At 45.0% G+C, this 15047-nt stretch overlaps 1 protein-coding gene and 1 pseudogene across 1 annotated transcript in view; both read right to left on the minus strand.

The window, feature by feature from the left end:
* Positions 1-15047, minus strand: part of LOC115191426 (tripartite motif-containing protein 16-like) — an 81198-nt gene that overhangs the window by 13910 nt on the left and 52241 nt on the right. The gene's annotated exons all lie outside the window — the stretch shown is intronic.
* Positions 472-2270, minus strand: LOC115191449 (E3 ubiquitin/ISG15 ligase TRIM25-like; annotated as a pseudogene).

A 15047-nucleotide genomic window follows, 5' to 3' on the forward strand; every position in this document is an offset into this window, starting at 1 on the left:
CCATCCTCCTCTACTTTCTTCACTGCTTCAGCATACGACACCTTCTGCACTACTCTGACTCTAGTCACCTCAACTTGCCTCTCTCTCACCAGACACCTCTGATCCCCAGCAACATGGACACCCCTACAGTTGACACACAGAACTTTATCCACCAAAACTACACAATCCTCTAACCCATGACCTCCTCCACACTTCCCACATCTTGTAATCTCCCTCCTACAAACTGCTGCAACATGACCATAAACGTTGCACCTGAAACAGCTCAGTGGATTCAACACAAAGACTCTAACAGGATAACTGATATATCCCAACATGACTTTGTCGGGTAAAGACTCAAAAGGACTGACAGTGACTCCTCTGTTTCACCACGCTCACCACCGGGTCTGCGTCATACCAATCGGCGGGCATCACAAACACTAGGAATTTTCAACTTCAATTGCTCCACCTCCACATTTAACGTCACCCAAGAAATCACACATTTCAATGGTGTCCTGTTCATAAGAGCAAAACATGAAACAGATCTTGTTGCGTGACACGGAGCGAAAACTTGAAATGTCTCTATTCCTTTGAAACTTTTATGACTGTAATGTTTACTTTTCATTTCAAATTGTTTATTTCATTTCACTTTTGTTTAGTATCTATTTATCTTGCTTTGGTAATGTAAACATATGTTTCCCATGCCAATAAAGATCTTTGAATTGAATTGAGAGAGAGAGCTCCATGTTAATGTATAGGGGACCTGAGTCAGTCATGGTTACTCATGGTTATGTGATGAGGTAGCCCCGCCTGCAACTTCTAAATCAGTGTCGGCCCAATAGGGAATGTCCTCTTGATGTAATGGTCAAGATGTTGGTTTATCCCACGGTAGACCTGGGTTCATATCCCATCAGTTACATTAAGCAGTCTATTCTCTGAAAGGGGTCCAGACAGCCTGTTCCCAACAGTGGGGTCAGTGGGATTGAAGAGGGGCCCCTCTCTCTCTCTCTGACTGGAGGAGAGAAGTGAAATGGTGTGTCTTCTCTGGTCAACAATACTCACCTTGAGAGACTCCACAGCCTGTTGGAGCTCCTTCAGCTCCTTCTCTCTCTCCTGGAATCTCTGCTGGACCTTCTGCTGACTCATCCCCAGCTGCCTCTGTGGAGAATCACTCTTCAATGAGCTATCAAGCTTTATTAGTCCAGTAGATCAATAGTATAGTAATGTGACATAGGACCCATAGAGAGGAAGGTCTACAATCCTGAGGAAGTCCCTTTACAATATTATATTATGTTGCTATGTGAATGATTATAGTTTTACAGTTGGCCTACATGTATCAAGAGGTTGAGACTGAACTTTGGACTCATTAAAGGGCAGTCAGATTGATAATGGTGTTTGACTTCAGAAAATGGTGTTACATTTGGAATATCTGGGTTAACATATCTATATACTCAAGGTGTGTGTTCATATTTGTGGATGAATTTCATTTGAATGATCTCATATTCAAACAGCCTTAGTTCCTACTGTATCTTTAATTCTTTGTTTATCAGACAGTCACCAACAAGTTGTTCTGGTCTTACCTGTTTCTCAGTCCTCTCTGCGGCAGCTGACACTGTATCATGGCCTTTATGTTCATCCATCACACAAAGCAGACAGATACACTGCTGATCGGTACGTCAGTAAACCTCCAGCAGTTTGTCATGATGAGAGCAGATTTTCTCCTGTAGTTGTGTGGTGGCTTTGACCAGCTTGTGCTTCTTGAAAGCAGGAAATTCATAGTGAGGTTGGAGGTGAGTCTCACAGTAAGAGGCCAGACACAGCAGACAGGACATGAGGGCTTTCTGCTTTCTGGTCCCAGTGCAGAAATCACACACCACATCTCCAGGTCCAGCATAGCACAGAGCAGGAGGGGGAGCAGCCTGGAGTCCTGTCTTCTTCAGTTTCTCCACCAGCTCAGCCAACATGTTATTTTTCCTCAGATTAGGCCTTGGAGTGAAGGTCTCTCTGCACTGAGGACAGCTATAGACCCCTTTCAGAACATCCTGATCCCAGCAGTCCTCAATACAGATTCTACAGTAACTTTGTCCACAGGCAGTAGTCACCGGATCCTTCAGTAGATCCAGACAGATGGAGCAACAGAACAGTTCCTGATTCTCTGCCATTTTGGTGCTCTCTCCTGTAGGTTAAGCAATGGCAGTGTGAAAGATGACTTTCTGTTGATTGTCAAAGATGACTTTCTGTTCAGTGTGAAAGATGACTTTGTGTTTCATGGAACTCTACACCAGAGGACAGGGAGTGGTTTCCTACTTGACTGTATTTTCTGTATGTAGAGGTGGTGTGGTTTCTTTGATAAGGAAGTATGACAGTGTGTTGGTTAGTAGGCAGAGATGGTTAGTATTTATATTATGCTCTGTCGTGGGTCTCCCGGTCGCGGCCGTCTGCGACAGAGCCTGGACTCGAACCCAGAATCTCTAGTGGCACAGCTGACACTAAATACTTTTCTTTACCATTTATTATATCAGTTCACATCTTGTGTCCCCGTTTCATCCTGCATTGGTATCAGCAGTCATAGTACTATGGTGTGATAACACTGTCTGCTAAATGACAACATTGGTATCAGCAGTCATAGTACTATGGTTTGATAAGACTCTGCTACATGACAACATTGGTATCAGCAGTATGATAGTACTATGGAGTGATAAGACTGTCTGCTAAATGACAACATTGGTATCAGCAGTCTGATAGTACTATAGAGTGATAAGCGTGTCTGCTACATGACAACATTGGTATCAGCAGTATGATAGTACTATGGTTTGATAAGACTCTGCTAAATGACAACATTGGTATCAGCAGTATGATAGTACTATGGTGTGATAAGACTGTCTGCTAAATGAACTAAATATAAATGTGTATGTAAAAATGTTGATATATATTTTGTTGAGGGAAAATGTACTTGATACGATTATAATATGTTGTTGTCTCACCTAGCTGTCTGAAGATCAGTGCACTAAACAGAGCTTCTGGTAAATGACTCAAATGTAAAAGTAAAATATTTTGAAGCATGCTGAGTATTATTCTAATGAGCTCCGCCTCCAAACAAGGCCAATAATAATACCCAGTGTGCTTTGTGGTAAATTTGTTATGTTCATTTTCACATATACATTCGTATTTTAGTTAGTTAGCTTATCCAGAGTGACTTGCTCAACTAAGGTAGATAACAACATACAGTATCACTGTCAACAAGCAAGAAAAAAGGTTTTGTAACCGTTACTGAAACGGTTGTTGCTGTTTGGTCCATCTACTTCCAAATATTTATTAAAAATTAAATATGTTACACTATATACATTACATAATACAAGTATTAGTAGTTTAATTTAATATATTGATCTTTATGGTATTTTGTATCTGAATATTGTACTTATAAGTAGTAATGTCCGTCCATCCCTGGTAGTAGAATATTCTGTCTGTAGGGTGTTTTCAGGACCAGGACACTGGAGGTGAAGGACACACACAGGAAAAAGTAATGTAGTTTTATTAAAAATAAATGTTTCAAAAAAATCACTTTCAAAAGGATTTCAAAATGCTAAATAAAACACCTAGCTCCCCTCAGAACATAATCACTGGGCAATCTCTTAAACTGCACGCAGAGTCATAAAAATGTGTTGTAGAAATTCTAACCAGAAAGGGGAGAAACTGAAGAATCTTTCAACAAGATGTGGAGACATGAGGTCAACCATCACTCAGGGTGCACGGTAGAGAGACCAATGATTCAGGAACAACAGCTCTCTTATAGAGACACTATTTTACATGAGATTCAAGTGTCACCATCTTACACAAGCAGTTTGCAAAAAGCTAATTTCAGGGTTTAAGCTAAAACATGCTACTCAGCTGTTAGGTGAAACTCTCATTGTGGTCAGGGCGTGGTTTCAGTTCTAGGAACATGTTTCTGAGAACTGACACATCTCAGTTGTCAACCCTAATGCTGAGCTGTTGTCGTGACTTCTATCTCAACAACAGGATGCTGCCCCTACCCAGAAGCTCTTTTGGCACTCCGCCTACAACATTTGTTTTAGACAGAGGACCAGGAAGAGGAACTTGTACGACACGCTGTTCTAATTCAGATTTACTGGCACAATGTTTTCTTCATTGTATCTTCTTCACACAATAACTCAGTTTAGTACCTTGAAGACTAACTATATGTCATCTTACTTAATTACCTTGTACCTCAGTTAATTTCTGTCACCACAAATGTTTTCCACAAGTTCATCTGACTAAGTCAGTAGATAAAGGGCTTCATCTGACTCTGGGTCAGTAGATAAAGGGCTTCATCTGACTCTGGATCAGTAGATAAAGGGCTTCATCTGACTCTGGGTCAGTAGATAAAGGGCTTCATCTGACTCTGGGTCAGTAGATAAACGGCTTCATCTGACTCTGGATCTGACCACCATACCAATCAAAACTATAACTGAAATGTCTTTGGCCACCATACCAATTAAAACTACATCAAAAGAGTTCATTAAGAGGTCCATAGTCTTGAGATAGTGGCTGGGTTGGAGACCCACCAGCTGCATGGTGGCTCACCAAACGGGCATAGAGAGCTGACTGCAGCAAGGTGTACTGCTTAACTAGGATGTGGTCCTAGGATGTGGTCCTTTGAGCACACACACACACACACACACATCTCACTCCTCTTGGCTTCCATGGCAACCCACACAGGAACCTTTCCCCAATAGAATCTTTCCCCACAGGAACCACACCTGTTGGCATTCTGACAACAACAAAAAAAAAAAATCTCAACATTGTTTCAATAATATATAGAACTTTTTTTGCAGCTCTGGTATATTAAGCTTTTTTGAGGCCTTACTCACTATTCATACTGTGGCAGCACAATGTAACGGCCGTCGTATGAAAGGGACCAAGGCGCAGCGGGTTGAGTGCTCATTATATATTTATTTTGAACACTTAAGAAAACAAAACAAGAAATCGCACGAACTAACAGGATTACAGGCTAAAAACAGCTATGTAATCACAACTTCCCACAAAACACACCCCTCTATATAGGACCTTCAATCAGAGACAACGAGGAACAGCTGCCTCCAATTGAAGGCCAAATCAATAAACTCAACAGAACTAAAAAGACTTGAACATAGAACTATACTAACATAGAACATAGCCCAAAAACCCCGGAACACACTAACCAAACACCCCTCTACATAAACACACCCCAGATAAAACAAATACCCCCCTGCCACGTCCTGACCAAACTACAATAACAAATAACCATTTTACTGGTCAGAACGTGACAGTACCCCCCCAAAGGTACAGACCCCGGATGCACCTCACACAAAAGAAATAACCACAAAATAAACCCCCCCAAACTAAAGGGAGGGAAGGGAGGGTGGCTGCCATCCCCGACGATTCCCGTGCTACACCCCCCCTCCCCAATCCTCCTACTGTGGAGGTGGCTCAGGCTCTGGCCTTAGTCCCCCACCTAACCTGTCCACCCCCCTAAATACCTTTGGCTGAGGCACGTCGCTGTAAACCTCAGACAGAATGATGATTCTGGGAGCTCCGGACTGTAGGGCCTCTGGGAGCTCCGGACTGTAGGCTGTCTCACTCGGTTCCGGACTGTAGGCTGTCTCACTCGTTTCCTGACTGTAGGCTGTCTCACTCGTTTCCTGACTGTAGGCTGTCTCACTCGGTTCCGGACTGTAGGCTGTCTCACTCGGTTCCGGACTGTAGGCTGTCTCACTCGGTTCCGGACTGTAGGCTGTCTCACTCGGTTCCGGACTGTAGGCTGTCTCACTCGGTTCCGGACTGTAGGCTATCTCTGGACGGGGCAGTGTCGCCGGACACTCTGGAAGGGGCACTGTCGTCGGACGCTCTGGACGGGGCACTGTCGTCGGACGCTCTGGACGGGGCACTGTCGTCGGAAGCTCTGGACGGGGCACTGTCGTCGGAAGCTCTCCACGGGGCACTGTCGTCGGAAGCTCTCCACGGGGCACTGTCGTCGGAAGCTCTGGACGGGGCACTGTCGTCGGAAGCTCTGGACGGGGCACTGTCGTCGGAAGCTCTGGACGGGGACCGCGCACTGAAAGCCTGATGCGTGGGGCTGATACTGGAGATGCCAGACTGGATATACGCACCCCAAGGCTAGTGCGGGGAGCAGGAACAGGACGAGTTGGACTGGGCTGATGCACTGGAGGCCTGGTGCGTGGGGCTGGTACTGAAGATACCAGACTGGAGACACGCACCCCAAGGCTAGTGCAGGGAGCAGGAACAGGACGATTTGGACTGGGCTGACGCACTGGAGGCCTGGTGACTGGGGCTGGTACTGGAGATGCCAGACCGGATACACGCACCCCAAGGCTAGTGCAGGGAGCAGGAACAGGACGATTTGGACTGGGCTGACGCACTGGAGGCCTGGTGACTGGGGCTGGTACTGGAGATGCCAGACCGGATACACGCACCCCAAGGCTAGTGCGGTGAGCAGGAACAGGACGAGTTGGACTGGGCTGATGCACTGGAGGCCTGGTGCGTGGGGCTGGTACTGAAGATACCAGACTGGAGACACGCACCTCAAGGCTAGTGCGAGGAGCGAGAACAGGATACACTGGGCCGTGAAGGGGCACTGGCGGTCTTGAGCGCAGTACTGGTACCACCCTTACTGGCTGGATGTCCGCTTCCCCCTGGTAAATGCGGGACACTGGCACCGTGCACACCGGCCTGTGAATGTCGGCCTTGACGCTGTGCACATCACCCCATAGCACGGGGCCTGACCAGTAACAAGCTGCCTCCGATAAGCACGGGGAGTTGGCTTCGGGCTTAACCCTGGCCCAGCCAAACTACCCGTGTGCCCCCCAAAAAAGATTCTTGGGGCTGCCTCTCAGGCTCCCTTAACTCCTCCATAGCCCTGTGTCATGACTGTCCTGATCAGGTCAGGATACAGGAGACCACCACCCTACAGATTATCTCCCAAACCCCCAACAGAGGAGGAGAGATCTAGGGGTCTGAAGATGTGGGGGTTTTATGACACCTCATGCCCATAATACAGAGAAATTCCTTTGTCCTAACAATGGAGAACTGGCCTCAGAACCTTAAACATGCAATAAAGGAACTTTGGAACAATGGTTTCCGTCAGCCACAATGGTGGTTATGACGAAAAGTGGAATATTAAAATGTATGTAACTTTTGTATTTGTTTTTAAAGGTTAAGAGATGACGTTATTATGAAAACATTGTACCTTTAAGAGTTTTCCCAGTATATGACTGATGTTTATACATTGTACGCTGTTTGGAAAATATCCAAATCAAACAGAATGTTTTGGCAAAGATGAAATGTGAAGTTAGTGTCTAAAATCGGATTTTTAGCCAAATCTAAGCCTTGCCCCTGTACTTGGTCCGCCCAGAGAATCGCCCTAAAGGCTGTCACACCCACCTCTGACCCGAGGGTATAAGACAGGAGATTGGAGAATTAACATAGGAGACTATTGACCCCAAGCTGCAGCGAAGGTCTAACAAAGTCGACGAACCCCAAAACGAAACACAAGGTTGAAGACAAAGAAATATTTTTCTACACGAGCTACGGACGAGTAGCTGTGTCTAAGCGGGTGAATTCAAGCCGAACCACCCAGCCTCCACTCTCCATTGAATCGTGGTATCGACACCATTCGAGCCGAAGCTGTGAGCTCTGAGCTACAGAGCTGTCTGTCCTCAGAAGACCCCTTTCCGATCAAGGGTGAGGATCAGACCACTTAGCCAAGAAGGACACTGACATCGTGAGGACAACCAGAGAGTTGCGCCGGAGAACTTCGTCATTTAAAAGCCTAAACGACCCACGCGGAGCTTCCCACCTGAGAACTACAACACGTAATTACATCATTATATTCTGACCCATAAGAGCGGCAGTTCGGGGCAAGGCTAATTTTAAATAAGCATGGCTGACAAATGAACCCAAATGTATATTTCTCTCGTGTACTTCCTTTCTTTCTCTCTCTTTAAAATCCCCATTTTGGGTAACAAGCGCCAGAGTGTGTTGGCCCGTTATACTAAGTCCTAATCAATAGCTAGACTGTGTTTTGTGTATGTGCATTTTTATCATCATTTTAGCTTGCTAGTAAATAAATAATCAACTAAGATTGGTGTGGTAAATTCAGTGGTAAAGCCCGGGTCCGTGCAGATTCCCGGATTATACGACTTTCAGATTATGAGACTGTAGAGGAAACTGATTAATTTAGCGACTGTTGTAATCGATATTCTGATATCCTTTGAGTTAATTTGGGAAATAGAAACTCAATCAAAACAATGTTCCCATGGTGCCCCAGGTTAATGAGTTAATAATTGCTTGATTCATTGCTTAATTCATTTAATCACGTAATTATAAACCGTTAATCATTCGATGAGCAACAGTCGTCACATTAACTAATACAACGTCACGACATATGGCGCCCCGTGTGAGGCATCTAAGATAGGACTAGGCCGCACTGTTGTGTTATTCCATATCAATTGTGTAGCAATATATATACATTCCATTAATAGCTATAGGGAGGACTAGTGCGGGAGAGAAGTGTGTGTGTGTCGTTCCATTTGACCCAGATACTGGTCGGTAGAGAACGACCCCTGTTGTATATCTGACCAAAGCCAGTGTGAAGGGGGTCTACTGAATGCTACGAGCTAGGGCATATGTACCAGCCGATGCAGGCATTCTGAGAAATAATACTAGTTGGGCCTAACGTAGTGTTATTTCTGTCGATCGCTTTCAGGAGTGATCTGACTCGGTCATAAGTAATTCCTAGAGCAGAGGACATATGAGCCAGCCATTACGGAAATTAGAGTAGATATATTCGTTTGACCGAAGCGAAGTTATTATCTCTCTACCTCTCGCGTTGGGTAACGGGGAGAGGTTAAGGGTTGAACGTGAGACGTCACCAAGTAAACCCGTTCCCTTGTTGGAGGGAACATCCCTTGTGCGGCGAGGGGGAAACCCCGCGCAAGGAAAGCTAAGCATTGCGCCAGATGCTAAGCTAACAAAGGGGAGCCGCCATTTTTGTTTTCTTCTTTGTTCATAGTGAATTCCCGCGTTAGACGGGAATCCTGTGTGTTGACAGCTTGGGCTATCCGTAACCCCTGGCGAAGAATCGCCAGTCATTTTTCGTGAAATAAGTCAGGTTACGCTGTAGGATATCAAACCAGTCTTAACTGATTAGATATCATTGTCTTGTTCAATTTTATACATACATTAAATTGATACACTACCTCTCCAGGTTGGTTATGGGAATAATACACACACGAATGTGCCATAACCAATGAGACATGGTTAAACTGTTCCACGTTAACTTAGATATAGCAACTATTTCAGGTTAATTAAAGCTAATTCCTTTAGCCTATACGGGGTTGACTAATCATTCAAATTGATTAATAGATTAAAGCTGTTTTACCAGCTTAATGGTGTTTAGGTAGACTTTTTAACAGTTTTGTAAAATTCTATTTTCACTGATACCCTGTCGATTTTAGCTTGTGTTAACAGTGACCTCCGGTGGTGAAGAATCACCAGTAATTATTTTTAAATAATTCAGGTTATGCTGTACGATATCTAACCAGTCTGAACTGAGTGGATATCATTGTCTCGTTCAATTTAATATACATTAAATTGCTACACTACCGTCCAGGTTGGTTATTGGAATAATACGCAAACTAATGTGTTCTAACCAATGAGACATAGTTAAACTTTTCAACGTTAACTTAGATATAGCAATTACTTCAGGTTAATTAAAGCTAATTCCTTTAGCTATACGGGGTTGACTAATCATTCAAATTGATTAATAGATTAAAGCTGTTTTACCAGCTTAATGGTGTTTAGGTAGACTTTTTAACAGTATTGTAAAATTATATTTTCACTGGTACCCTGTCGATTTTAGCTTGTGTTAACAGTGACCTCCGGTGGTGAAGAATCACCAGTAATTATTTTTAAATAATTCAGGTTATGCTGTACGATATCTAACCAGTCTCAACTGATTGGATATCATTGTCTCGTTCAATTTAATATACATTAAATTGCTACACTACCGTCCAGGTTGGTTATTGGAATAATACGCAAACTAATGTGTACTAACCCATGAGACATAGTTAAACTTTTCAATGTTAACTTAGATATAGCAATTACTTCAGGTTAATTAAAGCTAATTCCTTTAGCCTATACGGGGTTGACTAATCATTCAAATTGATTAATAGATTAAAGCTGTTTTACCAGCTTAATGGTGTTTAGGTAGACTTTTTAACAGTATTGTAAAATTCTATTTTCACTGGTACCCTGTCGATTTTAGCTTGTGTTAACAGTGACCTCCGGTGGTGAAGAATCACCAATAATTATTTTTAAATAATTCATGTTATGCTGTACGATATCTAACCAGTCTCAACTGATTGGATATCATTGTCTCGTTCAATTTAATACACATTAAATTGCTACACTACCGTCCAGGTTGGTTATTGGAATAATACGCAAACTAATGTGTACTAACCAATGAGACATAGTTAAACTTTTCAACGTTAACTTAGAGATAGCAACTCTTTCAAGTGAATTAAAATTCCCAAATAGCCGATTCAGGTTAGATTTATCATTAAAATCGATTTAATCAATTAAACCTGTTTTGGCAAGTTCAGTAATAACCAACTCACATTACTGACCCAGTCTTGATGATTCATTGACGTTTACAAACTGAGTTAAATCGTGTTTGCAGCCTCCAACTAAAAACCCCAAACATTACGTAAATTGAAATAACTGACAATCATAATAATGAGCAATCCATCAGATGGGTTTCCACCCATTTCCCCTCTAATCAGTGGACCTTCACCCACGGAAAGATTGATCGCGGACCTCAGCAACGATGCAAATCCTAACTATGCCGAGGGGCTGAAAATGTTAGATTTCAATGCCATAAGCGAGAGAAATGCAGACATTGCGACAGATGCTCTTCAAAATAGACCATCAGGCGGAGGCCTTGTGAAGGTTCTCTCCAGTTTAGCCCTCAACTATGCCCACCAGCAGAGATGGACAGTGCACCAGTACCTCAGTGCCCAGCAGAGGCACGAGCAGGAAGCTGGGGAGTTCAAGGTACAGGTGGAGAGAACCAGGGAGCTGGCATCGAAAGCCGAAAAACATAAGCTACTGCTAGCTGAGGAACTGTGTGTGAGAACAGATAAATTGGAAGATCTGTCTAACACTTATAACAAAGAACGCAAACAAACTCTTGACCAAGTCCGTATTCTAAAAGAACAACTCGGTTTAGCCAAAACTAAATACGATGAAGTCCACGCGAAACTAGATGAATCGGAAGAGCTAGTTAGGAAACGGGGCGAGCAAATTGATGCCCTACAAACGGTTGTGAATGAAACCACTCAAAGCAATAATGCTCTATTCCAAAAGCTGCAGACCAAGGACGATCAGTTAATGAACACAATGACCAAGTTGGAGGACAAAACAGCAGAACTCATTGAAGTCGCTGATTTAATGAAGGATGAGAAAGACCAGGTGAGAAAGTTGGAAAATGTGACCTCTAAACAAAAGGAGGACATCGCATCACTGGATCTCTCACTCCACACTCGCGACCTCTCCCTGCAAACCATGACAGATAAGTATGAGGCCGAGCGAAGCAAGGGCGACACCTACGTGTCGAAAATAAACACCCTCAACTCCCAGGTGGACTCTGCGATGCAGCATAACACCACCCTTAGGTATCATCTGGAGGAACTCCAGAACAGTCACGCGCTATCGCGGGACAACCAAACCAAGCAACCTAGCTCACATCCGGAGCTAAGAGAACGAGGGAATGTAGATGACAGGAGATTTCAGCCTCTTTCTCTTGGCCATTCGGCCCACAGTGAATTGGGGCCTCCTCGCCAACACAACCACAGCTTGACTTTTCCTCTTGGCCTCTCGGCCGACAATTCTCCACGGGAGAGTGCAGATGCTCCCCGCGCACTTGGCGGGGATCGCCTTGACAAAATCGTCAAAAACTTCCGCCTCTTCGACCCCGTTCCGGGAAAGCCAAACGACACTGAGACATTCTTAGCAGACATAGAGGACGCCTTGGATGGCTACCCAAACGCTACGAATGCAGACAGGCTCTATCTTTTGAAGCGAACGTCCAACAGACACGTGACAAGGTTCATCCGTCTACAAGAGCAACACGTGCAAAACGACTATGCTAAACTTGCCACGGTTTTGAAAATAGAATTCAGTGGTTCTGCGACTCGCAAACACGATAGTTCGTTGGCTAACAATATCAGACAAGCTCGAAATGAACACCCACAAGCCTACTATCACCGGCTTCGTTCAGCTTACTTTGGCATGCTCACTGAAACAGGAATGGAAGACCTATTACCGTTCAAACAACTTTTTCTGTCAAACATGTCTCCCAACTTCATTAACTACTTGGGCCCTACTGCCCACGTCGGGTTGCCAATCTCGACGCTCCGAGAGCTGGCAAGCACCGCTTTTGAAGCATCAAAAGCAAGCCGGGCTAAGAGCCCGGACACCTCGACTTTCGAGCTTAGGCGGGAACCATCACTCGAATTAGAAGGGGCTGCATCAGGGACATATGCTGTAAAAGAGGACGATCAAAGGGGGTGGCTACCAAGTAACCACCACCCCGACAACCACCGCCGTAACAATAGCTACGATGAACGTCCCCAATCTAACAGGTCCCGTAGAGATCAACCTAGCCGACATGCCCCTCCGCCTAACTCTCTCAAAGGGTCAGGACACAAGGGTAACAAGCGTAACAAGGGCAACAAAGTGTTCAACAATGATTTGAACGCTAACCGAAATGATATAGAAGCTCTGATAAAAGATGTACTGCATCGTAAGAAATTTGAGAAAGAGGACAAGGATAAATCCTCATGACTAGGCGTAAAATCGTTGGAAACTGAGTCCGCCGAAATTCATGCAATTCAAGAGGACGCAAACATTTCCATTACCCCCGCCCCCACTCGAATCCCTGTCCAGGTACCGCCCGTTCTAGACACAAGCCCGCAGGTTTTGTCTACAGACTTGGACACGGAGGTGGAGATGCACGAGATAAGCAGCTTTGTCACAGATGATTCCTCTACCATTCCGATAGAGCACCCACTGGGTCACGTAGGTAACTTATCTGTCTTGGAAATCGACGCAGATTACAAACCGCTCCGTTCTCCCAACCCACTCCATTTTGTTGGAGATATGACGAGAAAAACCAACTCGAACAGGCCATACCTTAGAACAGTCCTGGAGGACTGTGTGACCTGTCACGCTCTGATAGATTCGGGTTCAACACTTTCCCTCATATCCGAAACCTTGCTGGATGAACTAAAAAGGGCAGTGGACCCAACAAAACGTTGGTTGAAAACGGAACATTGCGATACGAATCTTCGAGGTTTCACTCAAGCTACCTCGCCCCTAACCAAACGTCTCCTACTTAAACTCAACTTCGAAAGCGTGTCACTGATACACCCCGTGTATGTGACTAGCATCGAAATCGAACGAATGCTGATTGGGAGTGATTTAATTGACCGTTTGGTACCACTAATGGATTGGAAAACAAATCAAATCTGGTCACAAATACCTATGCCTACTCCGTTGACTTCGCCGCATTCTTCCAAGGCTACCTGCCTTACATTGTGCAACGACGAGGGTCCGATGTCAGCATCTGACGCAAACCCTGTGAACTTGGCCATGAGCCCGCCATTTGTGGCAAAGGACAATGTGAGTTCGACTCGGAACTTAACCGAACATGTGGTTTTCTTGTGCGGCTTGGGTGATTCACCAGCCGACACTTACCGCCCTCCTCTGATAGGGGGCGTGTGCCTAAACGGCACTATGGCTGAGGATACCAGGCTGGCCACCTGGTCAGAAAAATCAGCAATCAGTTTGGAAATGTTCAACGAAATTTCGAAAACGGCTAACTGCCATCCCCTTGTGCAGAAAACGTTTAGATTTCCACTTGGAACGACTCCCCAGACAACACTCACCGCAATAGGGGTGTGTGCGCTATCGATCCGCATTGGAACCAAGGAATTATCCCACTACCTACTGGTTGTCGTGGACCTCCCACATACAGTCTATGTGGGAGCGGACATTTTGGTAAGATTGGGTGTTAAACTTGATACCATACACCAAGTTCTTTGGTCTTTGGCGCAGCCAAACCAACATGCCTTGTCTTTCGACCCGGTGCGAATGGCTTCCGGGCAGACTATTCCTGAAGCTTGCAAGACGATAACTGAGTCCGCCATGTTGATACCGGCAAGAACCACAGAGGTTTCTGTAAGACTGAACCTGGCGCCCGGATACCGGATGGAAGGCACCACTGCGTTCTTCCAACCCTCTCCAAAACTATTCGACTTGGGGCTAACTATCAATGGCAACCCACTGTTGGAACTAACCGCTAGATCCACTTACCTCCTGGTACAAATCTGACTCAAGCGGATATTTCCATTCCTCGGCACACTCAGCTAGGAACATTGATCGATTACGCCTTCCATGATTTTGAACTAGTTGTTCCTGTGATTGGGCCTCTTCCGTCCTCCCTAGACCTAGATGGCGAGGGAGGTACGCTGTTTACTTGTCAGTCAAAAGCAATAGCACTAACTCCCGTATTGCCACTGGACGACACATCGGCATTCCGGCTGGATGTCGATCCTGACAGCAACCAGTTAATATACTCCATCGTCACGGAGGATGATATTGCGTCTCCTCCTGCATGCGAAGTACACTCTTGTGAGGTAACAACCGATGACTCTTCCAAAAGTGACATGCCGTCACCACCCGATGAAGACCTGTACAATTTCGCCGAACCATATCCTGGTTTCCATGCACAGGTAATACAACTACTGTCGGAGGCTGATGCACTTGTCAATGACACTGAACGCCATCAGTTGAGAGAATTGTTTAACAAACACAGTGAGATCTGGTCGACAGACTCGCTGGATTGCGGGGTTACGAGTATCCATGTGGTGCGTATTCCTACGCCACCCGGAGCCAACTCCTACGTTCGTTAGACAATACAAAATCCCGCTCGCAGCATACGCAGCAGTACAAGA

This window comes from Salmo trutta, chromosome 4, assembly GCF_901001165.1.
Source record: "Salmo trutta chromosome 4, fSalTru1.1, whole genome shotgun sequence".
In the NCBI taxonomy this organism is placed as follows: Eukaryota; Metazoa; Chordata; class Actinopteri; order Salmoniformes; family Salmonidae; genus Salmo; species Salmo trutta.